The sequence below is a fragment of the Pongo pygmaeus genome, chromosome 14 (genome assembly GCF_028885625.2).
Source record: "Pongo pygmaeus isolate AG05252 chromosome 14, NHGRI_mPonPyg2-v2.0_pri, whole genome shotgun sequence".
Classification (NCBI taxonomy): Eukaryota; Metazoa; Chordata; class Mammalia; order Primates; family Hominidae; genus Pongo; species Pongo pygmaeus.
The window spans coordinates 30,442,559-30,464,968 of record NC_072387.2 but is presented as its reverse complement, the minus strand read 5'-3'; the positions used below and the strand labels follow the sequence as shown (position 1 = coordinate 30,464,968).

General features: G+C 42.8%; 1 protein-coding gene across 4 annotated transcripts in view; it reads right to left on the bottom strand.

Annotated features, from left to right (window-relative positions):
• SPATA13 (spermatogenesis associated 13) overlaps positions 1 to 22,410 on the bottom strand; it is a 327,713-nt gene that overhangs the window by 83,302 nt on the left and 222,001 nt on the right. The gene's annotated exons all lie outside the window — the stretch shown is intronic.

The window sequence follows — 22,410 nt, the reverse complement described above, 5'->3', positions numbered from 1 at the left end:
TCAATTAAAATTGTACATTTCCCCTCCATTCACTTCATAAGTTGAAGGAAAGATGCAAATATACATCCCTGGACAGAGAAGGGTAATTATGGGCTGTGCCATGGATATGAAGGTAAACTCTTGAACTCACTGAAACCTGTGTAGGTGAGACTAGGAAAAAAACTGCTGGAATGAAAATATCTAGGTATCATTCAACACTGTCTTTTCTTCTTATATGAAATGGAAAAAAAAATAATAATTTGGAAATACCAAAAGAAAACCTCACAACGATTTCAAAAGCATGACATTAAAATGGCAGCCTGTATTGAATCCAACACACCGAATACTCAAACCAAGTGCTGGCACACGCAGGAATAAGCGTGAGGAGCAGAGATGGAGCCCCACATGCTGGCAGCTGCCTCCTGTCCAGGAGGGCTGAGACGCCCAAACACTAACTGAGAGCCTCACAGGGCCACCCAGACACAGGCGGGAAGGACTCGGCAAGGACATGCCAGGGCAGCCTCTGAGAAGGAAACACATTGGTGGGGGTCTTTTTCTAACTAGCCATACAGTAGAGAGAAGTGAGGATGCTGCTGAAGTATATTAGAAATTCAGGGTTGGGTGCAGTGGCTCACGCCTGTAATCCTCACACTTTGGGAGTCCAAGGCACGTGGATCACCTGAGGTTAGACGTTCAAGACCAGCCTGGCAAACATAGCGAAACCTCATCTCTACTAAAAATACAAAAATTAGCCAGGTGTGGTTTTGTGCCCCTATAATCCTAGCTACTCGGGAGGCTGAAGCAGAAGAATCGCTTGAACCTGGGAGACAGAAGTTGCAGTGAGCCAAGATTGCGCCACTGCACTCCAAACTGGGCGACACAGTGAGTGAGACTCCGTCTCAAAAAAAAAAAAAAAAAAAAATCGGAGGTAAGAATTCAAATTAAACAAATTCGGCGTCTTTTTCCTCTTCCCAAGTGCCCTGACAACCACACACTCCTGCACCCACGCCCACCCCACACATCCACTTCCACACCTTCCCCCAATACCTGTATCCATATCTTTACCGCACACACCTGTGTCCATACTTTCCCACATACCTGTGTCCATGCCTTCCCCACACACCTGTGTCCATGCCTTCCCTCCAGACCTTGTCCGTGCTTTCTCCATCATGCACATCTGTGTCCAAACCCTTCACCCCACACCTGGGTCCATGGCCCTCCCCTGAAAAATGAAAATCCTGCTCCCCCTTAATCTTTCCCATCAGGCCAAGACCTGCTCAGCCTTCAAGTGATAGCTTACATGTCTCAGCCCCCCGTTCTCAATAAATAGTTACTGGATGAATGAACGATAGATTATGATAATAACCATAAAAGACTACCAACTTTTAAGTACTTACTGTATGTCAGGCCTCTGCACTAAGGTCTTGGAAAACATAATGTCACAGAAACCTAAGAGGTCGCAGAATGATTTGCGTTTTGCAGACAACCAGATGGGTACTCAAGCAGGTTAGGTCATTTGCCTGGGAGTCCTGCAGCTGTCCCCACAAAGCCCACACTCTTCTCCACTGCAGTAAACTAATGAACAGAGAGGCACAATGGGCATCTGTACCCCACACATCTGACTCCAATTCCTGGGCCTCACGACCCTGACTGTAAATAAATCCCAAAAATCTTTAGACATCAGTCAAGGCCATTACCTCCAAGCCCACAGAGGCCAAAGGCAAGAGAGGAACAAGAGGAGGACATTTTTTAAAGATCTTGAGATCAGATCCCAATTTAGCTTATCCCTATCAAGTGCAGAATCTGACCCCACGCAAACAGAAACATCTCTCTTCTGCTCCTACGCCCCACGTTCTTGATGGGTTCCATTTTTATTTGCCCCTACATCATTTCCAGTGAGAAGGGATTCCCACGGACAGCCATAGTTAAAGGGTCAAAGGGTTGATTCCACCTGGGGCAAGGGAGGCTACGATGACTTAGACCATCAGCCAATTCCATTCATCAGAAGACTGATGGGCTACCACATGCCCTCTGCAGTTTAATGTTCTAATGGAGGAATTAGGGGCCCAGAGGAGCTGTGGGTTACATTTGAATGAGCCACATAAGCAGAGGCTTGAATCACCTCTGCAATGAGACTGGATGTGAAGCCTGTAACCAGTTGCAAAGTAAGTTCAACATTTGATATCACCTATCCACCTTCATGTGCTCTAGAAGGGATAAGGAATTTCATTGTTTCAGCATCTCAGAATCATGAAATGAATGAGATTGTTTAATCAAAAGGTCAAGTCCAGTTCACAGGCACTGACATTAAGTAGTAGTAATGGTTTTCTTATGACTCGCACTGAATACAGAAGAGAAGGCATGATTTCTGCCTTGTAATTCAGGGGATTAGACAGCTTCCTGACACCACCAGAGGGCACTATAAGACCTTTTATAACCAAGGAGGAAACGGGCCCAAGACAGGGGAATCGGCCTAACCTTGGTGCTGTCATATGGCTCTTGAGTCAGTCATTTCAGTGATCTGTACTTCAGTGCTGTCTACAGAATAAGAGGTACCAACATTTATGCATATACCCACTTCATGAGCATCTACTGGGTACAAGCGTCTGTGCGGGTCTCATGAGGAATTCAAGGCAGTGATAAGGTAATCGCCCATTCTAGATAAGAAACTGGCAAGAGCAAAGCAACAGTCAACGACACACAGTACAACTGGGAGGCAGTAAATTTGGGGGACCAGGTGTCTGACTGACCCAGGAATGAGGGGTATCTCAGGATATGGGACTTTCAGGGTTGAAGCCAGCAAAGTTCCTTGCAAATGGGGGTAACTGATCACTCTACAGTAAGTAGAATAGTATCATTGGAAGGAAAGCTCAGTGTGATAAATTAGTAAAATTAAGGTGGAAGTGGGTTTAGAAAAGCCTACACACCCTTAATCTAATACCTCGTCATTCTTTGAGACAAACTGCAGGTGTCTCCTTCCCCAGGAATTCCTTCCTGAGCCCCCTGGAATGAATGAAATCCCTTACTCTGTGCTTCCACAAGCCTTCAGGCATCTCATCAAATTGTTTTTACCAAAACGGATTATAATGATAGCTTTATATGGCTACCTTCAAACAAGACTGTGCACTCTCTGAGGGTAAGAATGGTGTGCTTTGCACACAGATTTAACTTCGATGTGAAATCGTATCAGTTATCCTGCCCTGTCTAATCCATACCAAGGTAAGAAGTTGTTACAACCCACTATGTTTTTATAGAGTGAAGAAGTTGAAATTTTCTAACACTCAGAACTTAATTTCTAGGATTCAGATTTCATAAAACACATGCAAAAAATTGGGGTTTCTAATTGGGACAATGTGCTTTTTAAATGACCAGTGACTTAGTATTTTGTTCATGAGCTGAACAACGTGATTGTTGTGTGTTGCTAAGAATGAAACTGAAAATCATGGAAAAAAAAGCCTTTTCCTGGAATTTCGGAGTAACATACCAAGTTGCATTATTTAGAACTAATACTTTGACCTCTATTAACTAACCAAGGGTTGCAATTCAATTAGTGGTTTTGTAGCAAGTCTTATAAATTGTGGGAACTCTGCCAGAGACAGGAACAGAACAGAACTAAGAAAGAATTTCAGATAGGAATATTGTGAAATCCACTGTCTACAAGCTGGATTCTAGGGTGTATGAACTTTAGAATGAAACTTTTTTTTTTTTTTTGGTGATAATGAGAATTTGCACCAAAAACAAACAAACAAAAAAAATGCAACAAACAAACAAAAAAGCTTCTGACCAGTAATTTTTAAATAAAAACTTAAATTTGAAATTCATGAATATAGAACAGATTAAATGTACAAACAAGCAGGAAGGTTATACTCATCATGTACATCAGGAGTGTCTAACCTTCTGGCTTTCCTGGGTCACGTTGAAAGAAGAATTGTCTTGGGCCACACATAAGACACACTAACACAACTGCTGATGAGCTAAACAAACAAACAAACAAACAAAAAACCCTCATAATGTTTTACCAAAGTTTACGAATTACCCTGGGCCACATGCAGCCTGCAGCCCACCGGTTAGAGAAGCTTGATTTACATGATAACAAAGTGACACTGAAAGAAAACATATTGAAATTGAAAATGCTGAAGGAGTGAGGGCAGACCCTTAAATCACAGCTGCACAGAATGTTGCCCTAGGGAACATCTGACCCCTATTCATGCCCGTGAGGACGCTAGGGCCCAGTGAGGCTGAGTAGCTTACTATCATTGCTGTAGCGACAGCACAGCAGGGTGGAAATCAAGAGTCCACCCCAGCACTGCTACCTCCTGGCCAGAACCCGGGGGTCAGGCTAGACCCTCTTCCTTCCCTGCAGATTGCACCAGGTCTAGGCGACTCTACTGCATGCCCACCGGCCCTTTGTCAGCGTGGTGGCTGGTGCCTCATTCCCAGCCTGCATTACCTTCCACCTGGACGACCGTGGTCTGGCTCACCGTCCACCCATCCTTCACTCTGCTGCCAGAGTCCATTCCACACTGCAGATGGGTGTGTCACTGAACCAGGGTCACTGGCTGCCTGTGGACTTTGAGGAGATGTTGAATGTCCTGTGCCTAATACAGGACGCCTTTCCCTCCAGCAGGGCTGAGCTTTGTCATGATCCTCACACCACCATGCCTTTGCGAGTTTCCTTGTCTGCTCTCAGGCTCTTTCTCCAGCCATTGTTATCTCTCTGTTTTGGGAACCACAATTCCCAGATTCCCGACAAATGGCTTTTGTCCAGGTTTGGCAGTGGGCAGTGGTGGTGGGAGGTGACTTGAGGGTTGGGGGAAGGGAGTTGCCACAGTATTTTGTGGGCACGTGCAGCAGCTGTGGTGTCTCTGTGGCTTCCAGCCCTGCTGCGAAGCTCCTCCCTCCCGGGTCCGAGGTCCTGTGGGCAGCACCAACTCCCAGCTCAAGCAACACGCCCTGTTGTTTACCACTCCAGCCCAGGGGCTGGTAGCAACTTCCTGCTATTGCACTATCTTCTGTTTCTCGGCTGTATAAAAATAACCCCTGTATTAGATTCTTTGTTTGAAATACCTAGAGACACTTCTCTAGCGTTTCCCACACTGCCTTGTCATTCTGCTTTCCTTGTCTGGCTTCTCCACTAACCTCTCTGAGGAGCATGAGAAGTTCCCTATAGGCAGAAGCCTTGTCTTATTTCACTGTGTTCTCAGCATGTGTCTGTTGAATGACTGGCTGAAGGGGCTGCTGGCTTTGCACATCTCAGGTCTGATACCCCAACATCTGGGCCAGATGGTTCTTTGTTGTGGGAGCTGACCTGTGCTTTATAGGATGTCCAGCAGCAACTGGGGCCACTGATGCTATTAGGAAGAAGAATAGCAATAAAAAGAGAGAGAGTGCTGAAAACCATGAATGTGCTACCAATTGGTTTCAGAATAGTTTTTCTGAAACTACTGGAAAAAAGTTTTAAGAGACTCAATCTTGCTATGTTGCCCAGGGTGGCCTCAAATACTTAGACTCAAGTGATTCTCTCACCTCATCCTCCAAGTAGCTGGGATAACAGGTACATACCACGGCCAGCTAAAACCACTGAAATTTATCATTTCTTTTTCTTTCCTGTTTTTTTTGTTTTTGTTTTTGTTTGTTTGTTTTATTTTGAGACAGAGTCTTGCCCTGTCATCCAGGCTGGAGTACAGTGGCACAATTTCAGCACACTGCAACCTCGCCTCCCACGCTCAAGTGATCCTCCCACCTCAGCCTCGCAAGTAGCTGAGATTGCAGGCACACGCCACTATGCCCCACTAATTTTTGCATTTTTAGTAGAGACGGGGTTTCACCATGTTGGCCAGGTTGATCTCAAACTCCTGACCTCAAATCGTCCTCCCACCTTGGCCTCCCAAAATATTGGGATTACAGGCATGAGCCACTATGCCCAGCCATAATTTACAACATTCATAAAGAGAAAGCATCCAAGGTCCTAATTTCAGAGATGAAGTTATTCCCCAGGCCTAATGCCAGACACTGTCCTTCTTCTTCCCAGCCCCAGTATACACACCTTAGTAAAAGAAAGAAGCCCCCTTACCCTTGGATCTGGTACCTTCAGGGTCTCTCTGTGTAAGGAGTAGGTAAGATGCTTCAAAAGAGCATCTGTAGCTCTGGCGTCACTTAAGTATTCAATCACTGAAGTCCAATGTTTGTGAATTGAAAGTATATGGACAAATGCAACTAGAATAAGCGTATCTTTTGGAAAGGTGTCAATTTCATACAAGCGTGTGATTGTCTTGGCTTGCCTTATGGGGGTTACTGGGCTAAACCACATTCCTGTGGGTGAGAATGGTGTTTCCCCAATAGGGATGCATATTTGCTTTGTCAATCCTCTGGGGTGATGGGGTGCAGAAAACGAGGATTTGCAAAAGCAGGTCTTAGACCACAAAGGAAAATCTTCCTTCTGTGTCTAAAGTTGCAGGTCAGGCTGGTGTAGTGAGAGATGAAAGGGCAGGTAGGTCTGAGCCTGTGTGAAAGATGCTGGCATCCTCCACAATGCCCCTCCTTGCCTGCATCCCCAACTTCTGCACGGTGACAGCCTCTGAGCTCCTCTTCCTCCAATCTCACAGCAACCTTGGAAGGCTCCAGGGGAGCTGTTGCCAGTCACAGCCCTCAGCCCTGAAGACTGCCCTGCGTCTTAACTTCCTACAGCCATGGCCTGTCCACCACCTTTCTGGTGGTAAACAAGATTGCAGCAGTAACAATCAAGTTCCCGGTTAGAACTACCTCATGCCTGCAACCCATGCCAAAACTGATGTCACCACAAGACTGCACCTCCCCCACATTTACCATTCAGGGCAATGAAAATTTTCCAGATGGATGGCCCTAATCCTGAAGGCACTGTGACGGTCACTGGAGCAAAAACAATGTCTCTGCTTGGCAGAGGCAGACTGGCCCAAATCTGGAGCTGTGTTCACTGGGTTCACAGGCTAAGACACCCAACAGTGCAGTCAGCACAGAATACCCCTAAAGGGAATGATGTAGCTTTTATATCCACAGCTTAATTAGACATACTTAATAACTGCGTGTAAGAGCACATACGTGTGTTGTATTTTATTTTTGCTCCATTTATTTTAGTGTTCAATTTTTTTGTTTTTGCATAAAATGTGTTTCCAGGCAGAGCCCCAATTTATAGCTTTGCATTCTGAGGAAATGAGATTAATTTTCAACGCAGCTTCCACCCAGGAGCCTATCAGGTCTTCATGTAGGGGACGTCCCCACAGACCATTCTGCCACCGCTGAGGACAGACGCCCAGAAGAGGCCCTTTCCCTGTGCTGTGCAATCAAGTATCTCATCCTCTCAAATTAGTTTTACACATTAAAGCAGTTGCTGAAATGCCTTCTGCTTCTAATTTAAACTGTCTTCTAATTGAACTGACATTTGCATATTGTTTCCTTGAAAGCCCTCCCTGCCTCTTGGCACACATCTCCTCATTTAGGACATGCACGACAGTCATGTGAGATGATGCCACCAATGAACCAAGCCAGAGGCAACCAGCTACTCCTCCTGAACAGGGGTCCCTGGAGCACACATCCCACCTCTCAGAGGCGATCTGTGAGACTTTGTTAGACGTGGAGGTTCTCATTGCCAGCGCGTCCTCAGGGGACACTGTGCTTGAACATAACCAATACACAGAATTCAGGAATACTCTGGTGTAATATCCCAGGGACATGGCTCCTTTGACACAGAGCTTAATAATGTTTTAAATATGTCAGATGCTCAGTGGGGACTGAAATGAAAGCAAGTACTATATTCTGACTTTTGCGAGAAGTTCAAAACCAGCTGAGTTTGTTGCTAGGAAAACTAAAGAATCACTAATACTTAAATATGTTGAATCTCAAAAAGGAAAGTGGAGATGCAAGACGAGACAAGGGTTATGTTACCCTTTACAAGGCAGAAGCAAATGGGAGGTGAAAGTCCCCATGCAACTAAGGAGGGGAACAGATATGCTGCTGACAGCACAGATGCAGAGAACCCAGTGATGACCGGACAACACCAGGGAGCATCCCTCTCAGCAAGACCGAGGGACAGGTGAAGGGGAGGAAGGGCAGCAGCTGAGGCTAAGAATTTGGGGTCAGGGTTCTTTGCTTTGAATTGCTTTGTTATGTGACCTGGGCTAGTCACACAACATCCCTGAACTCAGCTTTCTCCATGGGACCCTAAAATTTCTTTTAGAGCAGTTTCTTCTACTTTTAGAGAAGCATATGCATTGTAAAGAGAATATTCTCATCAAAATATTAATTATTCTCATGGCATGACACCTTTCTTGGTAATGTGTAAAGTTGATAGTTATAGGTCATTGCTAATAGGAAATGGTATTCTGGGTCAAAATTTCTAGATCCAAAGACGTGAAGCAATCTGTTGAAAAGTCAATGGATTTAAGTGTATTGCACATCCATCTGGCCTTGGGTAAAAGTGTCTATGGAGGTGCAGAAGATGCACCGCACGTGCAGGTGGCGGCTTTGGGGTTGATCTGCTTTGTGATTCACAGATGGAAGCACTGCCTACTCCCTGCAGTCATCCTGCTGGCTCAAAGGTCAAGGCCAGACAGAAGTAATGTGCCACCAGGCTCAGTCAGAGAGTGGCAAAGATCATCTGAATGCAGATCTGGAGAAGGTGATCGCTTTTCCCAAAGGATGCCTCTGAAACCAAACATACATAAAATGCCATTATTTCATTTCAAAATTAGCTCTATCTTTTCTCCATGGGTATGGATCATACATGCCTTCAGACTCCTTCAACCCTAAGATAATAAATACCAGAATGTAAAATGTTCTGTAAACTGTTGAACAAGTAGTATCCTAAATATCAATTTTTAAGCCACTTGTTCAGACTTGAAGACACATTTTTTCCTTTAAGATTCTTGTATCATCTTCCCCTTCCCACTTAATTTATAATGTAAACAAATTATGTTAAAAATATTAATAGGATTGCTATATTAAAGTTGTTCATTAGTAATATACTAAAATAAATGAAGTCATACCTCTATGAAAAGATGAACTGGATCTTTGACTTAGAAGCTTGAATGGTAGCAGAATGAGAAAAAGGACAGGGAGAAGGGTGTTGTCCTCTTTCTAGGATAAGAAAGACCCTGGCCAGGCGTGGTGGCTCACATCTCTAATCCCAGCACTTTGGGAGGCCGAGGCAGATGGATCACGAGGTCGGGAGTTTGAGACCAGCCTGGCCAATATGGCGAAACCCTGTCTCTACTAAAAATATAAAAATTAGCCGGGCACAGTGGCCCACGCCTGTAGTCCCAGCTACTCGTGAGGCTGAGGCAAAAGAATTGCTTGAACCCAGGAGGTGGTGGTTACAGTGAGCCAAGATTATGCCACTGCACTCCAGCCTGGGTTTCAGAGCCAGACTCCATCTCAAAACAAAAACAAACAAACAAAAAAAGACCCTTTGCAGTATTCTGAAGTGGGTACTGTGTCTCTGGCATCCTGTGATTCTCCTCCCTATGATCATCATCTCTGAGCTGCTCTCATCACCCTCTCACCCCCACAATGTTCCTTAATACAAGCAGTCACTTCAGCCTCCTGACCGTCTTCCTCCAACTTCTCCTTGCAGGAGTCTGTCCTTGGTGCTGTGGAGATGGGCCGACCCAAACAGGGCAGCACACAGGTGTCATCACTGTAACTTCCTCTGCTGCGATGTGGTATTGCATGTAAGGTCAGACCTGCTCCAAGGTCAGCTCCTCTAAACCACTGGCCATATGCCTATCCTCATGGCACATCTACCACATGGTGAGCTGGTTTTGTTTGATTGTTGTTTGTTGTGGTTTCTCCCAATGGCAGCAACTTCAGGGCTCAATGACACAAGTGGCTCAGCAAGAGCCCTTACCTATAAAGTAAGCAAGATTCAGGAGGCTCAGCCTGCCTACCCACCAAACAAAGCCAGCCTTTCTTTTTTTCAATATCTGGCAAAGTGACTGCGCAGGCATGTGTTTCAGTGTGACCCACTTAACTGTGTTTAAACTTAATTTAAAAATCAATCCTGGCTTCACCTTTTCCCTCTCCTCTCCTCCCCACAAAACCTGTCAAAGTCTGCTGGTTCATTTCTTTCCCAATTAGAATGTCAGAACTTTAACGATATGGAATCAACTCTCTAAGTCCCAATAGTTCTTCTTAGGCCAAGTATCCTGATGCAACAGAGTCAGGTGGTTTGGCAATAACCAATGCCTCAGTTGCCCCTAGGGTGGTTACATAAGCACTTCAGGGCCACATGAAGCAAGGAATACAGGCAAAGCTACCTAAGACTGTCATCATCTGAGTGAACACAGATTAGAAAGGAACACTGATGTCCTCAATTTAAATAAGGTACCTGTGGTTTGTTTCCCTTGACTTTTTTTTTTTTTCAAACAGGGTCTCACTCTGTCACCCAGGTTGGAGTGCAGCCTGGTGCAGGCTGGAGTGGCCCAATCACAGCTCCCTGCAGCCTTGAACTCCTGGCCTCAAGCAATCCTCCCTCCTTGGCCTCCCAAAGTACTGGGACTACAGGCGAGAGCCACCGCACCTGGCCTCTTTCATCTCTGAACAAGAAAGAACTTCCTATGAGACTTGATTCATTCATTCATTCAGTAAATATTTCCTCCGTCCCTCGAGTCTGAGTGGAACTGGGGTAGATGCACTAGTAGGGGAATGGCGAACAGCTGATGAGGTTCAGCCATCAGAGAGCTCCAGCCACGTGGGGAGCACTGGTGTTGTTATGAAGCCTGAATCGGCCTCCTTCAGCCGACACATGGATGCTCTAATGCCAGAGAAAGGAGGGATGTTGGGGTGCAGGGAGCTTGAGACAGAGACCCCAGCTGGAGGACGACAGGCGGGGACAGGGTGGGGGAGCCTGGTCTTTGTAAGCCGTGTTAAGGATTAGGATTTACTCTAAAGGTCATGGGAGCCGGCAGCAGAAGTTCTGGCAGCAGAGGCCATCACCGTTAGTGCCACCAGATGGGATAATCCTGGCCATGGGCTAGGGAGAGGTGATGGGGAGAGAGTCAACACGGCCTGCTGACCAGCTGGACAACGTGAAGAGAGGGGAGAGACAGGTGATTCCCACCATCAGGCTGGGTCCAATGGAGATGCACCTTACAGAGATCTGGAGAGGAGCAGGAGGGGAGCCAAAGAGTTCCATTTTAAATGTACTGACTGAAGAAAACTGCAGACCAATATCCCTGGTGCACACAGATGTAAAAAATCCTCAACAAAATCAAGGCTAAAAATCATAGGATTATCTCAATAAATACAGAAAAAGCCTTTGACAAAATTCAACATTCTTTCATGATAAAAACTCTCAACAAATATGGCATACAGGAATGTTCTTCAACATAATAAGACCATATATGACAAGTCCACAGCTAATATCATACCCAACAGTGCAAACCTGAAAGCTTTTCCTCTAGCATCAGAAATAAGACAAGGATGTCCACTCTCACCACTTTCATTCAACATAATCCTGGAAGTTCTAGAAAGAGCAAATGGGCAAGAGAAAGAAAGAAAGGCAACCAAATCAGAAAGGAAGAAGTTAAATAGTCTGTTCGAAAATGATGTGATCTAATATACCGAAAACCCTGAAGACTACCATAAAACTGTTAGAACTAGTAAACAAATTCAGTAAAATTGCAGGATAAATATCAACATGGAAAAATCAGTTGAATTTATTTTTTTCAATTGCATTTCTAGACACTAACAATGTACTATCTGAAAAGAAATCAAGAAAACAATCCAATTTGCAAAAGCATTGAAAAGAATAAAATACTTAGGAATAACTTTAATCAAGGAGGTGAAAGATCTGTACACTGAAACCTATAAAACATTGATGAAAGAAACTGAAGAAGACACAGATAAATGGAAAGATATCCTATAAACATGAATTAGGAGAATATCACTAAAATGTCCATACTACTGAAAGTGATCTACAGATTCAATGCCATGGCTATTGAAATTCCAATGAAATACCAAAAAAAAAAACCTAAAATTCATATAGAACCATAAAAGACTCCAGACGGACAAAGCAATCTTGAAAAAAAAGAATAAAGCTGGAGACATCATACTAGCTGATTTCAAACTATATTACAAACTTATGGTAATCAAAACCACATATTACTGGTATAAAAACAGACATACAGACCAACAGAATAGAATATGAAGCCCAGAAATAAACCCATGCATACACTGTCAACTTAACTTCAACAAAGGCACCAAGAATGGGGAAAGGATGGTCTCTTAATAAATGGTACTGGGAAAACTGAATATTCACATGCAAAATAATAAAATTGGACTCTTACTCCAAAAATCAACTCAGAATGAATTAAAGACTTAAACTTAAGACCTGGAACCATAAAAACCATAGAACAAAACATATGAGAAAAGCTCCTTGACACTGGTCTTGGAAATAAGTTTTTGGATATAACACTAAAAGCATAGGCAACAAAAGCAAAAATAGACACGAGACTGTATCAAGCTAAAAGGCTTTTCATAGCAAAAGAAACAAAATAAGGTAACCCGTGGAATAGGAGAAAACATGTGCAAGTCATATAACCAGTAAAGGACTAATACCCATAATATATGAGGATCTCAAACCACTCATTAGCAAAAAACAGACAAAACCCTCAATAAACAAACAACTTAATCACAAAATGTACAAAGGAACTGAACATTTTTTCAAAGAAGACATACAAATGGCCAAGAGGTATATGAAAAGGTGCCCAACATCAAAATCCTCAGGGAAATGCAAATCAAACTCACAGTGAGATACCACCTCACACCTGTTAGGATGGTTATTATCAAAAAGACCAGAGGTAACAACTGGTGGTAAGGATGTGCAAGAAAGGAGACCCTCATACACTACTGGCAGGATTGTAAATTAGTACAGCCACTGTGGAAAACAGCATGGAGGTGCCTCAAAAAACTAAATATAGAACTACCATATGATACAGCAATCCCAATACTGGGTATACATCCAAAAAAATGAAATCAACACCTCAAAAAGACTTCTACACTCCCTTGTTCATGGCAGCACTATTCACAGTAGCCAAGATATGGAATTGACCTAAGTGTCCTTGAATGGATGAATGGATAAAGAAAATGTGGTGTATACACACACAACGGAGCACTATTCAGTCATGAAAAGGATGTCCTGTCATTTGCAGCAACATTGATAAAGCTGGAGGATTTTATGCTGAGTGAGATAAGCCGGGCACAGAGAGACAAATACCACATGATCTCACTTACACGTGGAACTGAAAGCAGAGACCAGAACAGTGCTGTCCTCTCACCTCCTCTGGTGGCCTCCTTTTATTTCATCAAATAACGTTGGCAAGAGCTGTCTTTTCATCTCTAATTCCCTTACCCCATACTTAAGTGCAGCAATCTAGTTTCAACAAAAATGCTGACCTTTTAAAATTAAAAATGAAATGAAATGAAAGTCTTACACCTCTTGTCTATCTGAGACAACTAAAAGCCTAACTGAGGTTTAATAGAGAAACGGGGATGGGACCTTTAAAATATCTACTCTTGATACCACTGTGATCACATCTGTGGTTCAAGTCGAATTCCTGAAATCGGCTTGTCCTGAGTACAGTTCTTGTGCACCTAAGCCAGAGGCTCGTGATGTCTATCTCTGCACCTTCGTTAGAATGACCCCTGCATCAGTGCTGAGAGCTCATCAACAGTGCCAGGGACCAGGAAGCCACAGCTGACCCTGGCATGCTCCCCTGGAGATTAGAATCTTGTCCAGAAGACAACAGAAACATAGCAGTCTCTATTTTCTAGGAACTTTGTACTTTCCACCCAGTTTTGGTAAAATTCAGATTATAAAGGAAAACACCAATATCCGATCTTCAGTATAGGAGTGAACACAGCATTCACCTCTTAAGACTCTCACTTGACTTCAAATTAAACCAAGTGCAGTAATTTCTGAAGAAGCTGAAGCTTTTCTGAACTTTTTTCTTGTTTCTCTCCACACTTAGCAATATCCCTTTCCAGCCAGCTGATTAAAACTACTTAATAAATGGAATTGTCAGGGATTTCTTTTGGCCTATGGGCTCCCTAAAAGTCTTAATGAGAAACCAGGGTGCATGAACTGAGAATGTCTGGGAACCCTCTGGACAAGAAGGTGACACCTATCTGCAACTAAAGATCAATCTGGAAAGTCCCCCACCCCCACTAGTCTTCCTGATCTGCATGACTAACCGATCCACTGGAGAAAAGCCAATGTGAGCTGTCATCCATATGGGAAGGGAAAATCACTCTTGGAGAACTCAGACTCCACCTATATTCACTCACTGGAGTGCTAGGAGCACTGGGGATTATGAATTATACTGTTTCACTTCAATATTCCTCAGGCACAATCTATATTCTGTATTTTATTCCACAGTGGTGCAATTTGGAATTGGAACCACTTTGCATCTAATTAACACGAATATGGAACACAGGTTATTATCAGCCTTTTTGGCAACAAAGCCCTCAATTACAGGGAATTCCTGGAAGAAAGCTGATCACTCCCCAGTTCGGTCACTATTCTGGGAGGCCACCAGGTCCTTGATTCTGAACACATTCAATAATTCTGAGCCTCACCTGACACTAATTACCTTCCTCCAGCCTGCTGACAAAAGAATTTCAGCCTCAGATTTGTTGAGCCCATTTTGACGACAACAAGGCTTGTCCCCTCCCTGCTGAAAGCTCTTTCGGCGGCTCCCATCAAGCACAGTGAGGCTTCAACTTCCCTAAATTACTCCTAATTACACATGAGGTGGAGGAGGAGAGAGAATGTCTATACGCCAGATATTCTCAACACAACTACCCTCTATTATCACACCCATTTCACAGATGCAAGAATCTGAGGTTAGGTCCTAAGACCACACCACAGAAAGTGACAGGGCCACCACCTGCACCAGGCAGTCTGACCATAGCATCTGTGTTCCTAATCCACTGCGACTGCCTCCCTGATAGCTCAGGATAGCCAGTCTACATCTCGGGTGATGTGCAGAGGTAGCAGGTTACTGAATGCTGACCATTTCTTTACAGTTGCATAGTTTATCTTTACAAGTCACACAAATACTGTATTCTTTTCCTAAGATTTGTCTTGATAAAAAACAACACTTGCCACTTCACATCTATTTAGAAGCCTGTTACCTTAAAAAAACAGAAAATAACAAGTGCTGGTGGGGATGTGGAGAAACTGGAACCCGGGTGTACTGTTGGCGGAAATGTGAAATAGTGCAGCCACTGTGGAAAACAGTATGGTGGTTCCCCAAAAACTCAAACACAGAACTATTATATACTCTAGCAATTCCACTTCTGGAGATATACCCAAAAGAACTGAAATTGGGGACTGGAACAGATTTTATCTTCTTTCCGATTTTTATTTTAAGTTCAGGGGTACATGTGCAGGATGTGCAGATTTGTTACCTAGGTAAACGTATGCCATGGTGGTTTGCTGCACAGATCATCCTATCACCTAGGTATTAAGCCCAGCATCCATTAGATATTCTTTCTAATGCTCTCCCTCCTTGCATCCCCCAACCCTCAGACAGACCCCACCGTGTGTTGTTCCCCACCATGTGTCCATGTGTTCTCATCATTCAGCTCCCACTTGCAAGTGAGAACATGCTGTATTTGGTTTTCTGTTCCTGCATTAGTTTGCTGAGGATAATGGCTTCCAACTCCATCCATATAACTGCAAAGGACATGATCTTGTTCCTTTTATTGCTGCATAGTATTCCATAGTGTATACGTACCACTTTTCTTTATCCAGTCTATTACTGATGAGCATTTAGGTTGGTTCCATATCTTTGCTATTGTTAATAGTGCTGCAAAGAACATATGCATCCATGTATCTTTTTTTTTTTTTTTTTTTTTGAGAGAGTTTTGCTCTTGTTGCCCAGGCTGGAGTGCAATAGCGTGATCTTGGCTCACTGCAACCTCTGCCCCCTGGGTTCAAGTGATTCTCCTGCCTCAGCCTCCTGAGTAGCTGGGATTACAGGCACATCCCAACACGTCTGGCTAATTTTTGTATTTTTAGTGGAGACAGGGTTTTACGACGTTAGTCAGGCTGGTCTCGAACTCCTGACCTCAGGTGATCCACCCACCTCGGCCTCCCAAAGTGCTAGGATTACAGGCATGAGCCACCGTGCCCGGCCCGCATGCGTCTTTATAATAGAATGATTTATATTCCTTTGGGTATATACCCAGTAATGGGATTGTTGGGTCAAGTGATATTTCTGGTTCTAGATCACTGAGGAATCACCACACTGTTTTCCACAAGGGCTGAACTAATTTACACTCCCACCAACAGTGTAAAAGCATTCCTTTTCCTTTACAACCTGGCCAGCATCTGTTTTTTTTTGACTTTTTGATAACAGTTATTCTGACTGATGTGAGATAGTATCTCATTCTGGTTTTGATTTGCATTTCTCTAATTATCAGTGATGTTGAGCTTTTTTTCATGTTTTGTGGCCACATGTATGTCTTCTTTAGTGTCTGTTCATGTCCTTTTCCCACTTTTTAATGGTGGTGTTTTTTTTCTTGTAAATTTGTTTAAGTTCCTTGTAGATGTTGGATGATAGACCTTTGTCAGACGGATAGATTGCAAAATTTTTCTCTCGTTCTGTAGGTTGTCTGTTCACTCTGTTGGTTTCTTTTGCTGTGCAGAGCTCTTTCGTGTAATTAGATCCCATTTGTCAATTTTTGCTTTTGTTGCGATTGCTTTTGGCATCTTCACCATGAAATCTTTGCTCGTTCCTATGCCCTGAATGGTATTGCCTAGGTTTTCTCCTAGTGTTTTTAAGGTTTGGGGTTTTACGTTTAAGCCTTTAATTTATCTTGAGTTGATTTTTGTATATGGTGTAAGGAAGGTTTCCAGTTTCAATTTTCTGCTAGCTTGTTCTCCGAGCACCATTTATTAAATAGGGTATCCTTTCTCCATTGCTTGTTTTTGGTCAGGTTTGTCAAAGGTCAGATAGTTGTAGGTGTGTGGTCTTATTTCTGGGTTCTCTATTCTGTTCCATTTGTCTATTTGTCTGTTCTTGTACCCGTACCATGTCATTTTGGTTACTGTAGCCCTGTAGTATAGTTTGAAGTTGGGTAAAGTGATGCCTCCAGCTTTGTTCTTTTTGCTTAGAACTGTCTTCGCTATTCAGGCTCTTTTTTGGTCCACATGAATTTTAAAATAGTTTTTTTCTAATTCTGTGAAGAATGTTAATGGTAATTTAATCAGAACAGCATTGAATCAATAAATTGCTTTGAGCAGTATGGCCATTTTTATGATATTGATTCTTCCTATCCATAGAATGGAGTGTTTTTCCATTTGCATCTCTGATTTCTTTGAACAGTGGTTTATAATTCTCCTTGAAGAGGTCCTTCACTTCTCTTGTTAGCTGTATTCCTAGGTATTTTATTTTTTCATGGCAATTGTAAATGGAAATTCTTTCATGGCTTGGCTTTCTGCTTGCCCACTGTTGGTATACAGGAATGCTAGCAATTTTGCACATTGGTTTTGTATTCTGAGAATTTGCTGAAGTTGTTTATCAGCTGAAGGAGCTTTGGGGGCGAGACTATGGGGTTTTCAAGATACAGAATCATGTCATCTGCAAACAGGGATAGTTTGGACTTCCTCTCTTCCTATTTGGATGTCGTTTATTTTTTTGTCTTGCCTGACTGCTTTGGCCAGGACTTCTAAAACTATGTTGAATAGGAATGGTGAGAGAGAGGGCATTCTTGTCTCGTGCCGGTTTTCAAGGGGAATCCTTCCGGCTTTTGCCCATTCGGTATGATATTGGCTGTGGGTTTGTCATACATGGCTCTTATTATTTTGATGTATGCAGAACAGATATTTATACACTAATGTTCATAGCAACATTACTCACAACAGCCAATAGGCAGAAACAACCCAAATGTCCACTGATTGATAAATGGACAAAGAAAATGTGGTATATACATATAATAGAATATTATTCAGCCTTAAAAAGAAAAGAAATTCTGACTCATGCTACAGCAGGGATGAACCTGGAGGACATTATGCTAACTGAAATATGACAGTCACAAAAGAGCAAATAGCATACGATTCCAATTATTTGAAGTACCTAGAGTAGTCAAATTTGTAGAGAAAGAAAGTAGAAGAGTAATTTCCAGGGTCTAGGAGGAGGAGGAGAAATGGGAGCTGTTGCTTAATGAGTACGGAGACTCAGTTTGGGAGATGGAACAGTTCTCGAGATGAATGGCAGTAACAGTTGCACAACAATATTAATATCATGAACTTAACACAACTGAATTTTATGCCTAAAAATGGTTAAAGTAGTGGTCAATGTTATGTTATGCCTATTTTACTAAAATGAAAAAAAAAAAAGCTCTGTCTGCCAACAAAAACAATGCTTTTAACAATTTACCAGGTAAATTAAGCATTTCCAAAATATATTTGATTCAGGAAGATTCACAATTTTCCTATCGTTTTCCGAACACAGTGTTTCTTCAGATTTTTCATCTGCAAAATGAAAAATGTGGATAACAGTAACAGAGACTCTGGAGGACTGCAGTGAGAATTAAATGGTATTATTCCTGTGACTGGGTCTAACACGTAACAGGCATTCGGGTTAGCCTCTGGCTGTTAGTACATATAATATGAACCTGCCTATGAGCTTCAGGGCAGGAACTGTCTCTCTCAGGAAGCGAAATTCCCCCTGTGGCTTCCTAACACTTACAATTACTATTTTAAACCATGCAGTTGTGCAGGAATTCATCTAACACACACCACATTACCTTAAGTTACGTTTTTGCATGACTGATGCACCCTCACTAGACCATAAACTCCTTAAAGACATGACCTTAATCATCCAGAGCCACAGCATATACACACAGTACAGTGTCTGGCACCTAATGGCAGCTCATTAAATATTTGTTGAAACATTCAGAGCTTCTTTGTAAACATTAGGTTTGGATGTCTGCAAAGTAAATTTATCCTTCTGTGGGAGAGACTACAAAAATTCTTCTCATCAATTGTCTGTATTTTGTAATATAAAAAGGTGTCTTTCCGGCTCTTTCTCCCAAATACCTACCAAGAAAAAAGAGAAACGAGTCTGAGAATTGAAGAACCCATGAAATTTAAGCCCCAGAAATTACCCTATCCTGATTCTTGCCTGCAGGAATCCACCATTAAATGACCGCAAGGTACTGCATTGCTGTGTCCACCTAGACATAACACAGAGAGACTTACATGTCACATCCAGTCCTCAACAGCAAAGTCTAAGGAAACAATGCAAACAGCCACAGAAGTGCTGTCCCCTTTCTTGATTTGGCATCTGACTAGTCAGTCACAAAAACAGACTTTACAAAATGTAGCTAGTGCTTTTGAGGCTTTCTTAGGGGCTCAGACGCAGGAAGATGAAGTTTAGGAAAAAGATATTTAAAAAGTTGAGTGCTGTATTATCAGTATTTCTTCCCCTTCTTCCCCTTCCCCTAAATTACTGTCAGGGTAATTAGTGATTACCCTGACACTAATTTACATCCTCTACAGAATGGTTCTTTACACTTTTACAAAGAGGGCACTGGGGAAGAGACAACTTCAACTTCAGAAAGCTTGACAGTAAAAATCTCATCATTTCACATGGAGGGGAACAACACACACTGGGGCCTGTCGGGAGGGAGGGGATGGGGGAAGGAGAGCATCAGGAAGAATAGCTAATGGATGCTGGGCTTAATACCTAGGTGATGGGATGATCTGCAGCCAACCACCATAACACACGTTTACCTATGTAACAAACCTGCACATCCTACACATGTACCCAAGGACTTAAAATAAAAGTTGAGGGAAAAAAAAAGTCTCACCGTAATTCCAGGAATTACATACTGTTTCCTAAGTTAGGGTTTTCCTGTTTGCTTGTCAACTTCTCCACTCCTAAATTGGGCAAGTAAGTGGAATGCTTCCACGTGATGCCATTTTTATTTCCCAAACTAAGCGGGGTTCATAACGTAATTCCAGGCTCCTGGGAGTGTTTCACTACCTTTGCTTAATGAAAATTTCTTATCTCAAATAATAAATGCAAAAACAGATGAAGAACAAAAGAAAAAAACTGTCTAATAAGACAGTTCTCACTTTCTTCCATCTATATTTTGCAAGATTCCCTCCTCCCACTCCCTTCAGGCTTTTAAACTTCCATTTTCATCCCAAATCTACAAATACAAAAAAAAAAAGTCACAGGAACATTCTAATATTGAATATTATACCTTAAAGTACAAGTGAAGCTAAAAAAAAAGAGAGAAAGAAAGCAAGCAAACAGGTCTCTGAGGCCAACACTGGCATCCAACCTGGAGAAAGCTCCCAAGCCCACACTCGTTCCAGGAGAGGCTCAGGAACGGGCCGTTCCCTGCAGAATCAACTGTCCTTTACGACTGTGGGCACCACATTTACTGCTGCTGGGCCACCTACTCGGTATGGCTGTTTAGCTCTGCAAACAAAAGAGGGTTCTGGGGCTCAGAGGCAGGAAGATTAAGCTCTTCCATAGCCCAGGATTCTTAACGTGCTTTTGCACTTAAATCCTAGGATAAAAAGTAAACTCACAACACACAACAAGGTAATATATCCTTACCTATTATCTTTTAAAAGGCAAGGATAAACTTAGATGTATCAACGAACATAAGAGTCAAATATGTCAGAGTCACTTCTTATTTATTTATTTATTTATTTTTTTGAGACAGAGTCTTGCTCTGTCCCCCAGGCTGAAGTGCAGTGCGCAATCTCGGCTCACTGCAACCTCTGCCTCCTGGGTTCAAGCGATTCTCCTGCCTCAGCCTCCCGAGTAGCTTGGATTACAGGCGCCCGCCACCATGCCCAGCTAATTTTTGTATTTTTAGTAGAGACGTAGTTTCACCATGTTGGCCAGGCTGGTCTCGAACTCCTGACCTCGTGATCCGCCTGCCTCGGCCTCCCAAAGTGCTGGAATTACAGGCATGAGCCACCGCGCCCAGTCCAGAGTCACTTATTTTAACTGTATAAAAATAAATATTGCTGCAACATGGGTAAAGTTCAAAAATGCTGTGCAAAGTGAGGGAAGCCAGGTACAAAGGCTGCAAATTGTATGTTCTATGGACATGCTGAGATGTCCAGAAAAGGCAAGTCCCTAGGCACAGAAAGTAGATAGTGGTTGCCAGGGCTGGGGAAGGAAATGGGCAGTGACTAGAAATGGCCACGAAGTTTTTTGGAGGATCATGAAAATGTTCTGAAGTTAGGTTGTAGTGGTTGTACAACTCTGTACATTTACTAAAAAATCATTGAATTGTAGAATTAATGTGAGTGGATTTTATGGCTTGTAAATTATATCTCCATTAAGCTGTTAAAATAAAAAACATATTAATCATAATTGCCTGGTGAATAGTCCAATAAACATTATGAGAGGATTTAGACGACAGGTCATATAATTCAAGGTAAAGCATGTATTTCAGTATTCAGGTGATGAATTTCAGTCAAAATAGCCACCATACAAATTGAGCATCCCTAATTCAAAAAAATCCAAATCTAAACTGCTCCAAAATCTGAAGCCTTTTGGATGCCACCATGATGTGCCACAGAAATGCTCACTGGAGCATTTCGGATTTCAGATTCTCAGATTACGGATGCTCAGGCGGTTAGTGTAAGACGACTATTCCACAATCCGAAACAGTTCTGGTCCCAAGTGTTTTGGATAAGGAATACTCAACCTGTATAGTATTTCCTAAATCCACACCTCAGAAAACTCTGTAACACCCTGCACAACTTTTCTATCCTCATCACCAATAGGTCAGAAAAGGTCCTCTTCTCTCTTGATGATTTTCCTAACACCATCTTTTTCTTTTCAGGGACTTTAAAAGAAAGCTGATGATTTCTTACTATTTACCTGGGTGGATGTCAGCTTTTCTCCCTGGCAAAACCTTAAAATTTACAGGGGAGGAAAACCTTTTTCCTTGGACTCATTGTTGATTGGAGCCACAGAGAGAGAGGCTTTGCAGCAAAACCATTAGGGGCTCCCTTAAAAAATAAGCTCTGGATATACCCCGGCTGTGATCCAAAGGATACATCACATAGTCACAACCAGCGAGTTATGCACGCAGACTCCCCTGGGTCAGGATTCAGACTATAACTCCTGACTCCCAGAGCTCCCAGGGCCCTGACAGATGATATCTGGTGAGGGTTACTCCAAAAGTCTGATCTTTGTTGTTATTATCGTTCCAAGCTGGTTTTACCATGCAACAGGGACACAGACACATTTATATCTGTCTACCTTCTGGCCCTTCATTTCTTTCTGTCTTTTTTTTTTTTTCTCTAAGAGACAGGGTCTCACTCTGTTTCCCAGGTTGAAATGTATGCAGTGGCATAATCACAGCTCACTGCAGGAACAACCTCCCAGGCTCAGGCAATCCTCCTGGCTC